We start from the raw sequence: 11,300 nt of genomic DNA on the forward strand, positions 1-11,300 counted from the left end.
GGCCAAGGTGCCAAACACCATGTACACTTCAAAGGTATCTTACGTGCATCGGCCGTTGTACACATGGCGTAGCCAGACCCAGTGTCTCCAGGCATGCTCCCCTGAAGCAGACCTTTCCCCTGCAATCCACATAAGTGTGTCTCCATTCAGCAGTGTTCCGGCCCTTTCCTGCATGCCTCTTGGTCATCCACCCCCCTAACATATCAATGGCAGTTCACACCGGTATCGGTGCCCTCCCAAGGGGGCTCTCAGGGTAGGAGAGGCCGAGGTGCCAAACACCATGTACACTTCAAAGGTATCTTCTGCACAGCGGATATTGTACACATGGCCTAGCCAGACCCAGTGTCTCCAGGCAAGCTCCCCTGAAGAAGGCCGCGCCCCTGCTATCCACATAAAACCACGCAATAAAAATGTCACTCATTCACATACACACTCAATTTTCTAATTCTTTATAAACCCCTTGATATTTATCATGAGAACATCTGTGAGTGTAACGCTCACCTGGTATCCACGGCGACGTCACTCAGCCTGTTTTGACCTCTTACGACCTCGAACCCTTCCCTGGAGTCTACTCGACTGGAGACTGGGCCTGAAACATAGGATTGGTAGAGTTTAACTCCCTATTGTCTCTGTGTGCTTGAATCCATTCTTCCCCGAGGTCCAACCCGTCCCTTTGATCCACAGCTCACCAAGTTTTCTTGGAAAGTGTGCTCTCCATCCTGCTTTCAGCACAGGGGTGTGTTGATTGATGCGGGCACGTTGCTGCCTCGTTACTTCACTGGCAAGAGTCCAACAGGTAAGTATAATGAGTCTTTGAACAGTTCTCTAACTTCGTTCCTTTCCTTCCTTAGATGATGGTCGGCGTCCGGGGATGGCGACGTGCTGCTGAGATGAGTAGCGCTGAAGGTGAGTGAGAGCGCGATGCGAGATGCGACCCTTTCGTATTTGTATTGAACTGTGTTCTTTTTCTGTATCTTTTAGGTGCCACGACGTTTTCAGCGTGGATGCCGGTTATGAAGAAGAAATGCGGTGAGTAAGCGCGGTATGCGGCTCCTCTAGATGTTTCCATGCTAACCTGGAGTGTCTTTTCCCTCTTGCAGATGGATGAGAAGTTCCGGAGACAGAGTTCCCCCAGAGCGGCTGGGATTCAGGTAAGCGTTTGAAGCTCGTACAGTTTTTAAAAATAAGCGAAGTTTTGCTGAATGCTTACTAACACCGCCGAAGAGGCCCGCAGAACAGAAGAAGCGATGAATGATGGGCAGAAGCGCCGCAAGGTAAGGCTGTTCCTAGCGGTGTTCTTGTTCTTGCAGGAGCTGAGCACAGAAGAAATATGCAGGCCTACTGGAGACCGATCCAAACACGGTGAGTGTCACGCTGCAGGTGCAGAAAACACAAAGCATGTTTCTCAGCCTGGGCATGGCTTAAATAGTCTCTGGGTATGCCAGGTGTCTCTGGGCTGAACCACACCCAAAAGACTAAACTGCACATACAGTTCTGGGAACCGAATATGTGGGGGTATCCATCTTGTCTCCATCAAAGCACTACTAGTCCAATCTCCAATGTTATCCTATGGGAGTGAGTGAGTCTGGCGCCACAAGTGCCAAGTCTGACTCCAAGTGGTTCTTTGGAGGGATGGAGAGGCCCTTGAGGGCCATGTAGGTGATCGTGGCCTGGCTCCATCCTGACATCTTGGAGGGCTGGGGACATGAGGGGCAGGAATCATGACAGCGAGCACTGCAAGTCAACTCGTGATTGTGCTACCTGTGAACATCTCTGAGTACTGGAAGTCAAGTCGTGATCGTGCTATCTGTTCTCCTGCTACTAACTAACCTGCTTGCTGAATCTAACTGTTGGTCAAGGTAAGGGCAGGTCACCTAATCATCTCTTCTGATCTCTAAATTTCTATCTATTTCGAATGAATGTAACCAGTAGTGTAATGTTCATTCATCTCATTTCCATTACCATTGACTTCTGTTTAATTTGTTCTGTTCTCGATATATAGCAGTTGTCATCAGTGTCAATTGGGATAGAATTGCATCCTCGCGGACCGTGTCTATAAGCATGTTTCCTTTTGATACAGTCAATGGACGAGTAACACGATATGATTTGCGTCACATCAATCAATTTTGTATGAAAGTTATCCTAGTGTATAGTTGACTATGCCACACAGGTTTTGCTTCTGTGACCAAAACAAACATTGCATAGAAAAATGTGTGATATAATTCCATCTTTCTCACGCATTTATGTAAAATACTTTTTTTAATATCTGTACTTTTTCTTTACAGATTTTTCAACAATGCCTGCTTGTGTGGTTTACGGTTGCCGTTCTAAGACCCATACCAAAGCTAAGGGCACAATAAGGCATACATTCCCGAGGAATATAGATCCAATAAGAGAATGGGTCAGATATTGTGGATTTGTGCCAGGCGAGCTTGAAAGTAGAGCATGGGCGAGCTTGAAAGTAGAGCACAGGATGTCTTAGGCGACTTGAGGGGTCGATCGATTCCGCATCTGCAGCCTGCACTTTACCCCGGATATGTACAACCAATCACAGTACACAAAGAAGCATCCACTCGTAAATTGCTTCCAAATGCTTCCAAATGCAATTCCAACTGTATTCATGTACACGCTGCCTCAGGTGAGTCCTGGTTCACAAATTAGCTGTAGGCCTTGGGGTACTGAACAGGTAACTACATAAGCGGATTGGTGCTTTCGGTGTAAAACTTTCTTACTAAACTTTGCATATTTACCAGATATTTGCTTTATAACTATAACCCATTTTGCTAGACATCTGCCCCTGGTCTTAGGAGCATCATAGAAAATAATTATGAACGCAGAAAACTATGCCATAGTGCCCTTCGAAATAAGCAGAATCTTTTCATAATCGGTTGCTTCACATGTCAATTCTTTTAGATGAGCATATTGACTCAAGCACAAACTATCGGTAGTGACGACATCACCGACAAGTCCAGTATACCAATGATGAGCCATACAGACTTGCAGAAGTTCATATTATTGAGAGTTGGATCTTCCCACATATTTAATGCAAATCTAATTTTCCCTTTGTGACAATGCACTGAAAATGAAGGAGCAAGATTCTGCATGCATTTCTTTTCCGGGGTCAAAAACAACTTTGAGCGCCTATCAGGAAGTTTTATTTCGCTTTTCGATTACGGAAATGTATTATGCATGGAATTTTAGATAATATGAAATAGTTTACATATCCTGTTGTTTGTATACATATTGTTTCATTTATGGGTTTTTATTTATGTGTACCATTTATATGAACCATTGTCTGCATCCGATTGTCTCTGTTCAATTTTACTGTTTTCATCCATATAAAGCAAGTACTGTATTACAAGGGGATGCTGGCACTTCAACTACAACTACATCATCCTTTGCAGCTGGTCCATAGTATGAGGTATGCATACTGACAGTTCCCTTGAATGAAAGAAAGTAAATCCTACATCTGATACTATTAGACAGTGACATATAAACTTGTAGTTTTTCAAACTTTTATCATTTCAGTTCTAACGTTACAATTTCTACCCTAATGCCGAGTACAATGCAAAATTCTTGAGTGCAACATTACAATCAGTAGGTTTTGCACAGTGATCTCTGATCGAGTACACTATCAGCAATCAGATGAAATTCGAAATGTCTATTTTGACTAAATGGCGTACACTGGTTACGAGGGTATGTATGTAAGCGATGCGTGCGATGAAAGAATTTGATTTCAAATACGATTGACTTTTTTAAAATTAATTTTCTATTCAAGGGATGTATACAAGGTCGGGAATTAGAAGAGGAGGCACATGGATCAGAGGTGGCGGGCCAGCTTGCTGGTGTGGTTGTTACAGTGAAGAACACGGTTTCATAGAAAATCAAGAAAACAAGGATAACTTACAAACAATTTTGTTTACGAAAAATGGTTTGGGCTGGTGTTGTCTTCATAACATGTTTTTTTTTTAAATCTAAAGTGCTATATACTGTATTTTGGATTTACATTGAACATGTTTTCACAACCCATCTCCCAGAGGCCGAAAGGAAAAGAAGTATGAAAACACAGACAACAAATGAAACCAACGATGCTGCTTGCCAAACAGATTTCAACATGGAGCAACTATTATTTGAGACGCAGCGTAGTACAGTGAATAAGCAGACTGGAGATGCTTATGCCCAATGGCCAGAAAATGAATTGAATGTGACCGGTGAAGCAAGCAAAGTGTTTTTGGACCATTGCTACAATGTGAGAACTCGAAAAGATGAAGAAGAAACTGAATATAAGGAAGATGCTTTTGAATTACTCAATGACAACGTCACACAATTTACACCCGCAAAAAAGGGGCCACGCAATAAACAATTGACATTGATGGTTTCTCCAATTCATGTGCAAATAACACAGGGCCTCATCACGAGTCTGGCGGTAACCCTTAAATGCAGCAGTAGCGCTATTACCGCTGCATTTAAGGGTCCGCCAGATCATGGCCTTGGCGGATTTACCCCCAGCTTTAGGCTGGGGGGAAATCCACAGCAAAATTGACGATTTTCAGCGCTATTACCGCCGGTGGGAAATCCACTGGCGGTAATAGTGCACATTTTCCCCATTGGGCCCAATGGGGAATGGGCAATAACCCTTCTGCCAAACCCGTGATCCATCTCTCATAGCGCCGGGGGTTTGGCGGTAGGGCTATTAGCGCCGGCGCTAATAGCGCCCCGTTACCGCCCAACTTGTGATGAGGCCCACAATCTGAAATAACAAATGCTAAAGCCTCAACGCAATTGACAGAGGAACTTACCAAAGATTTCAACTTCAGTGTGTCCTGTTTGGCCGATATGTCCACCACAGTTGAGTCACAAACCACCTTCATGCAGAACGATAGTCTAATAAAGGAGCACAAATACATTGTATTCGACAGCTGCCTGGTAGAGATTAAACTGATGCTGAAATGTGTCCATCCAGTGACGGGGGAAGTATGCGGGTAGCCATTGGTGAATGTGACTCGTGTATCACCAGGCAACAACCTGAAAATCCAAGCCATCTGTGCCCAGCTCCATGCTACATTTTCATGGTCCGCTCAGCCGATGCTGGGCAAAGTGCCAGCTGGAAATCTACTGTGTGCAGCAGCTTTATTTTTCAGTGGCTCTACTTTTAGTAAGTTGTCCAGTTTCTGTCAATGTGTGGGACTTCAGTTCTTTGCTAAAATGCAGTACTACAAATATCAACAAGAATTTTTATTCCCCGCTATTAGTGAAGCCTGAAAAATTTAACAAATGTCAATTGAAAGGACATTCTCTGACAAACGGTTCAGGCTAGCTGGTGATGGAAAGTGTGACAGCCCTGGATTTTCAGCAAAGTACTGCACATATCACTTTCAGGACATGGAAACTAAAAACAATTTGAGTGCGGTGGTCGTGCAGGTGTCCGAATGTAAATCCTCAGTGGCCAGGTAGAAACATGGTTTTATAAAATCCCTGGAAGATCTCCAATCGAGGGGAATGCAAATAGACCTCATAGCAACCGATGGACATGTTTCAATAGCCAAGGCCATGGGAGAGCAGGTTCCAAACATTCACCATCAATTTGATGTATGGCACTTTGCCAAATCAATCAATAAAAAAATCACAGCTGCTGGTAAGCAAAAGGGTTTTGAAAATATTTTACAGTGGTCCCAGTATTTGAGTAACCATCTATGGTGGAGTTCCAAAATTTGTGGTGGGTCTGTGGAAATTCTACTTGAAAAATGTGGCTCATTAATGCACCACTGTTCCAATGTTCACTCTTGGACAGAAAACCTACATTTTCACCAATGTGCACATGGACCTTGATCAGAGGAGCAGGAACGCAAGAAGAAGTGGTTGGATCCATCTTCACCTCCACACAAATCTCTTGATAAGATTGTGTTTGATAAAACTTTATCAAGAGATGTGAAGGGACTCACAGAATTCTGTCACACAGGAGATTTGGAGATTTTCCACAATATGTGCCTAAAGTACAGGCCCAAGAGATTGCATTTCGGCATAGACGGGATGCAATATCAAGCATTACTAGCGGTATTAGCGCATAACAAGAACATGGGGAGAGAACAATCGAGGACTCCGGGAAACCTTGGGATACTTCGTTACACAATGGCCTTTGCGAAAAGAAGCAAACAATGGGTGGTCAAGCCAATATACCAGGAAATGGAATTGGATTTTGTGAAAGATCTCACTTTGACTGTGTTGGACATGTATACTCATGAAATCGCTCATGTTTTTGTTCCTAGGACACATACATTGCCATCAAAACATTGCAAACGTGCCCTGTCCACTGAAAGCAGACCTAGTGGAACACTTTACTTCTCGGTTCAAATGATTAGCAGCTATTTATTTGGTCAACGTGTTTCTATAAATTATTCAAATAAAGCGTCCAAATTTTCTTTTGAAATGTATCCTCTTTGTCAATTGTCCAAATAAAGCATACACATCGTCTTTTGCAAATGTATCCTCTTTGTCAATTTATTTTTGCAAGAAGTGTCTTTTGGAGGATGCCATAGAGTGTAATGCTGTGCTTTCACACTTCCCGCTTTTGTCAAGCGCTTGTGGGTCCTTCACTGATTGGGGGACAGTCAGGTGGATATCAGCATGAAAGCAACTGTGGGGTCTGCAGTTGCCTTACCAAGCACATGTCCAAATAGCTGAATAAATACACATCCCACAAAGGAATGAGACCTAGGCTGGATAAGAAACTTGGCATGCAAGAACTACTGACTGTGAGCAAAACAATGCATGAAAGGGAGCTGTTGATGTGAAATAGGTGCATTCTGGCCTATATTTTTATGGGGGCATGTGTTAGGGGTCGTTGCTATTGGATGCCTTATTAGAGGGGCCGATCTTTGATTTGCGGCCTTTGGAGTCTTACGATTTCAAATGCAGTGGGGATAGGTGTCAGTGTTACAAAAATATATGACCACTCCTGATTAGGTATATGTGAGGTGAATTTGAGGTGGTGTGGGGGTAGGGTCTGGGGACCAGGTGCGTTCAAAGGGAACAGGAGTCATGGGTTCAGGGGACCACAGCCTGGTAGGAGGGGATTGAAGATGGCATGAGTCAGTGTGCAGCGACGGATGGTGCACTAAGGGTGGAGAAGGGCTTGCTCTAACATTCTCGTACGAGCACATTTTGTCAGGGCTCGAGACTCGCTACTTGCAAAAATTAATAGCTGGATTGCTGTGAGAACAGGAGATGGGCTGAGCTGACAGGTGGTGGGGGCTGGCTTTGCGAGGCACTGGGAGAGTGAGCAGTTCACCGGAGGTCAAGAGGGACTCTAAAAATAAGGCATTGGGAAGTAAACTAACTGTACTTGTTTTCATTAAAAAAAGTAAATCACTAGAAATTTCGCACAGCATTGGTGGATGCCAGCAAACAATTATTTCAAATGCCATGTTGGTCTGCAAGGCTAATCGCTCCCATGGGAGTGAAGGTCACCGCATTTGAATTTTGCTTGTGAGCTATGCACACCCACGCATACTATACAGTATAAGGTTCGATTGTTTTTCATCCTTGGAAGAAAAAGAGGATTCGGAATGGAATGAATGAAGGGAGGTGTGTAATACCGTCAAATATGATAAGGTTCGCCATTCCAAAACTGGACAAAGGAACATGTAATTTCATTTTAAGAAAATGTGTTGATGTGAAGAATGGACACTCTACATTACGCCGAGAGAATGGAAATGCCGAATATTATGTAAGTTTTATTGTAGACGAGTTTATAGAAAACGAGTTAAGGTTTCATTTTCTGTCTGGTATTGCTGGCTTACATTGTAAAGGGTTGTTGTTTGTGGCATATTGCAACCACAAGCAAAAACAACCTGAGTGTACTTGTCTTTGTCCTGGGCACATGGGCAGTCCAGCACCAAAATGCATGTAGTCCACGTCTGGGTTCCCCAGTTCCACCAATGCCAAATTCTACTCTAATATTCCTTTAAAATGCTGTCTATGTGTTCTTTGAATTCTTCTGTCAGCTCCCACATCCGCATCCCATTGCAAGCTAAACATACTCCATAGCACTAACCTCTCAAGCACATCGCAGAATCCAACTTTCCACAATGTTTTCTCTGTGTTTCCATTGTTTCACGTTTGTGTTCATCATTCGTTTTCACACAGTGCAGAATTAATGGGTAAATTGATAAATTAGAATAAAGAACGGCTACTGAGAGACATTTCTGTTATATTTTCTACACATCTACATCCTGCCATTCTGCGAATGTCATTGTTTGCAGATATCAATTGATGGCTTCTTCAGCAGGCAGTTGCAGATACACCTACATGGCTGCATTTCAATCACGCTGTTTTGGGACGATCGCCATGGGCCGATATGCCCGTTCACTGTACCAGTGCTAAGAAGCAACCTGACATCATTTACGGTGGTCTAGCAACAAGCTGATGCGGAAGCCTTGCGATTAACAGTGCGACCAATGCACTTCTTATACCCAAAGGAACACTTTGTGACTCACGATAAACATTTGTGGATCGAGAACAAAGAAAGAAATTACCAATGTGGTTGAATATGGAAATCGGCGGATGTTCATGGAGCGTTTATTATGAAATAAAAGCACATTATAAATTCCAGAGTATTGCGGTTTCCTTTCAAAATAATGTTTTGTATTCAAAATTGGGATGCTCTGTGCTGTGAGAGGATGTGTGTTGATATTCTGTCGTCAAGACCAAGGTGATGACTGGGCACGTTTGGCTATGCTGCCCAGTATCGTCATGGAGATAGGCGGAGAATATCGCTAGGAATGGTGATGTCAGCTTCAGAGGCAGGGCATATGATTTAGTTCCACCAGGGCAGTTCACCTTAGGGCGATGCAGCAACGGATAAGATTAGCACAAGATGGCCGCATCGTGCTACCTGATTTTGCATGTGTAAAAGTGAGGAAAACAACGGTAAAATGCGTAGTAAATGTTTGTACGATCGATCAAAGTATGCTTAAAAACCATGCCCGAACGCTAAAGACAATAATATTTTTGAGCGCACTATTCCTTTAGACGAAGGTAGCAAATCGGGAAGCCGAGGGAAGGGAGATTGGTCCCTGGTCTTCCAATCATGAAGTCAAGAAAGAGACCCGTTCAGTCTTGAGCATAGAGCTTTGTCCTTAGACAGGCTGACTTTAGATAAAGGTGAAGGGGATGAGAGCCATACCAGCTGGGGGCTAGATCTGTCAGACGAAGATAAAGAAACCTTCCTTGGGGAGGAGGGCAGAAGTGCATGCAGCCCCGGGGGATGTTTGCAGACAGACAAGGAAGTAAGATTGTCTGATTTAGAGGAACCTAAAGGTAGGACGACAGACCCTGTACCATATCCAGAGCATTGTAGAGGACGATCATATAGCGAGAAGGGGGAGTCACCTCCATATGCGAGCAGGCTGAGGTCATTGCCAGGTAGAAAGCGATCAGGAACTATTGTCCCCACTATGGATAGGCAGACGATGGAAGTCGATTGCAGATTGGGATTCACACGGTTCCCTTTATTGGAGAAAGGAGGGGCCAGACCGCAGTATATTCCATGGCCACAAATGGATATGGATAATGTAAGACACAAACTCCCTAGTTTAACGGCGAGTGCAGGAAAATGGATCTATGAATTAGAGAAAATGACAGGGGGAAATACTCTGACCATAAGGGACATTAAGGGTCTCCTAGCAGCCATTCTTGGGGAAAGAGCTGATGACATTTGGACGAGAGCAGGCTATTCAAGTGTCACAGCACAGAACACAGTGCACAATGGAGTGTTATTTAATAATTTTAGAGCAGATGTCTGGAGAGCTCTCAGGGTGCCGTATCCTGACACGTCAAACATGGGTGCAAATATGACATGTAAGATGAAAGAAGACGAGGATCTTCTTGCTTATATTCAGGACATTCAGGAGCGCTGGACTCTTGAAATTCGTGAGACATGGGGATAAACAGTGGCAGCATTTTACCACATTTTATGTCAGGGATTGCCCGAACAGGTACAGAGGCAACTCAAGAAACTAGTGGGAATGGAAGCGAAGCCATGGGCAGAGATACAGTTAACTATAGTGCATCACTGTGAGCTGTTACAGGAGAAAAATAGTGAGAAGGAAGATGCTAGAAAACTTGAGGAAGCCATATTACTTCAGAGTATATTGTCAAAATATGCCATAGAAGGGGCAGTATTGACAAGTGGAGAAGGGCTGGGAATACAGCACGAAGTGGGTACATCACAGGTGAATAATCAGCGCCAGATGGGCCAAGGAGGGATTGAATTTGTGCCAGGAGGCAGAGGAATGGGAAATATAGGAAGGGGTGGTTTTCAGAATAATCAAGGTGAGTTTCAGAATAATCAAAGCAGTTTTCAGAATATGCAGAATAATAATCAGAATGTGCAAGGAGGATTTAACCAAGGAGGACTAGTCATAAGGCCTCCTCCTGTATGTTGGACATGTAGGAGGATAGGACACATTGCGCCTGTATTCAGAAGCCAAGGGAATGGGCAACTCTCAAGAGGGGGGACAGCTTATCCTCCAGCCTAAAGCTCACAAGTTAAGGATGGGTTCGCCCAAGATCAGAAAGTGTACCAGGCATAAGTGCCGCAAATGCAACAGGCATTGCAGCCACAGCAAGTACCCTTGAATTACCTCTGACCTACATCTCAATCTCTCTTTCCATCATACTGCCATTAAAAACTGGATGTCATCTCACTATCTGTCTCTTAACACTGATAAGACTGAAGTTTTGTTCTTTCCTTCTAGCACACTTCCTCCTCCATCTCCCCCTCCTTCTATTCAATTTCCCCCTTCTAATCTTCCTATTTCCAACCATGCTCGTAATCCTGGCATTTACTTTGACTCTTCCCTCTCCTTTACTCATCATATCTCCCTCACCTCTCGGGCATGTCGCTACCATATCTTAAACATCCGTACAATTCGTCCCTCTCTCACCTTTCATGCTACTCAACTTTTAATTCCCTCCCTAATTTTTTCTCACCTTTTCTATTGTTCTACTCTCTTCTTAGATCTCCCGGCTTCCCATCTTGCCCCCCTCAAATCCCTTCACCACTCTGCCATCTGCACCCTCTGTCTACTCTCCCCTCGCGACTCCGTTTCCAACTCACTTTCTCACTTAGGATGGCTTCCTTTCCACTCCCAACTTAAATTTCACTTCCTTTGTCTTGACTTTAAATCTCTTCACGACCTTGCTCCTCCTTACCTCTCCCCTCTTCTCTCATTCTACACCGCCTCTCATTCTCTTCGTTCTGCTGATCTCTTCTTACTCTCAGTCCCCCACCCCCTTGT

The sequence above is a fragment of the Ambystoma mexicanum genome, chromosome 3q (assembly GCF_040938575.1).
Source record: "Ambystoma mexicanum isolate Mex_15411 chromosome 3q, UKY_AmexF1_1, whole genome shotgun sequence".
Taxonomy (NCBI): domain Eukaryota; kingdom Metazoa; phylum Chordata; class Amphibia; order Caudata; family Ambystomatidae; genus Ambystoma; species Ambystoma mexicanum.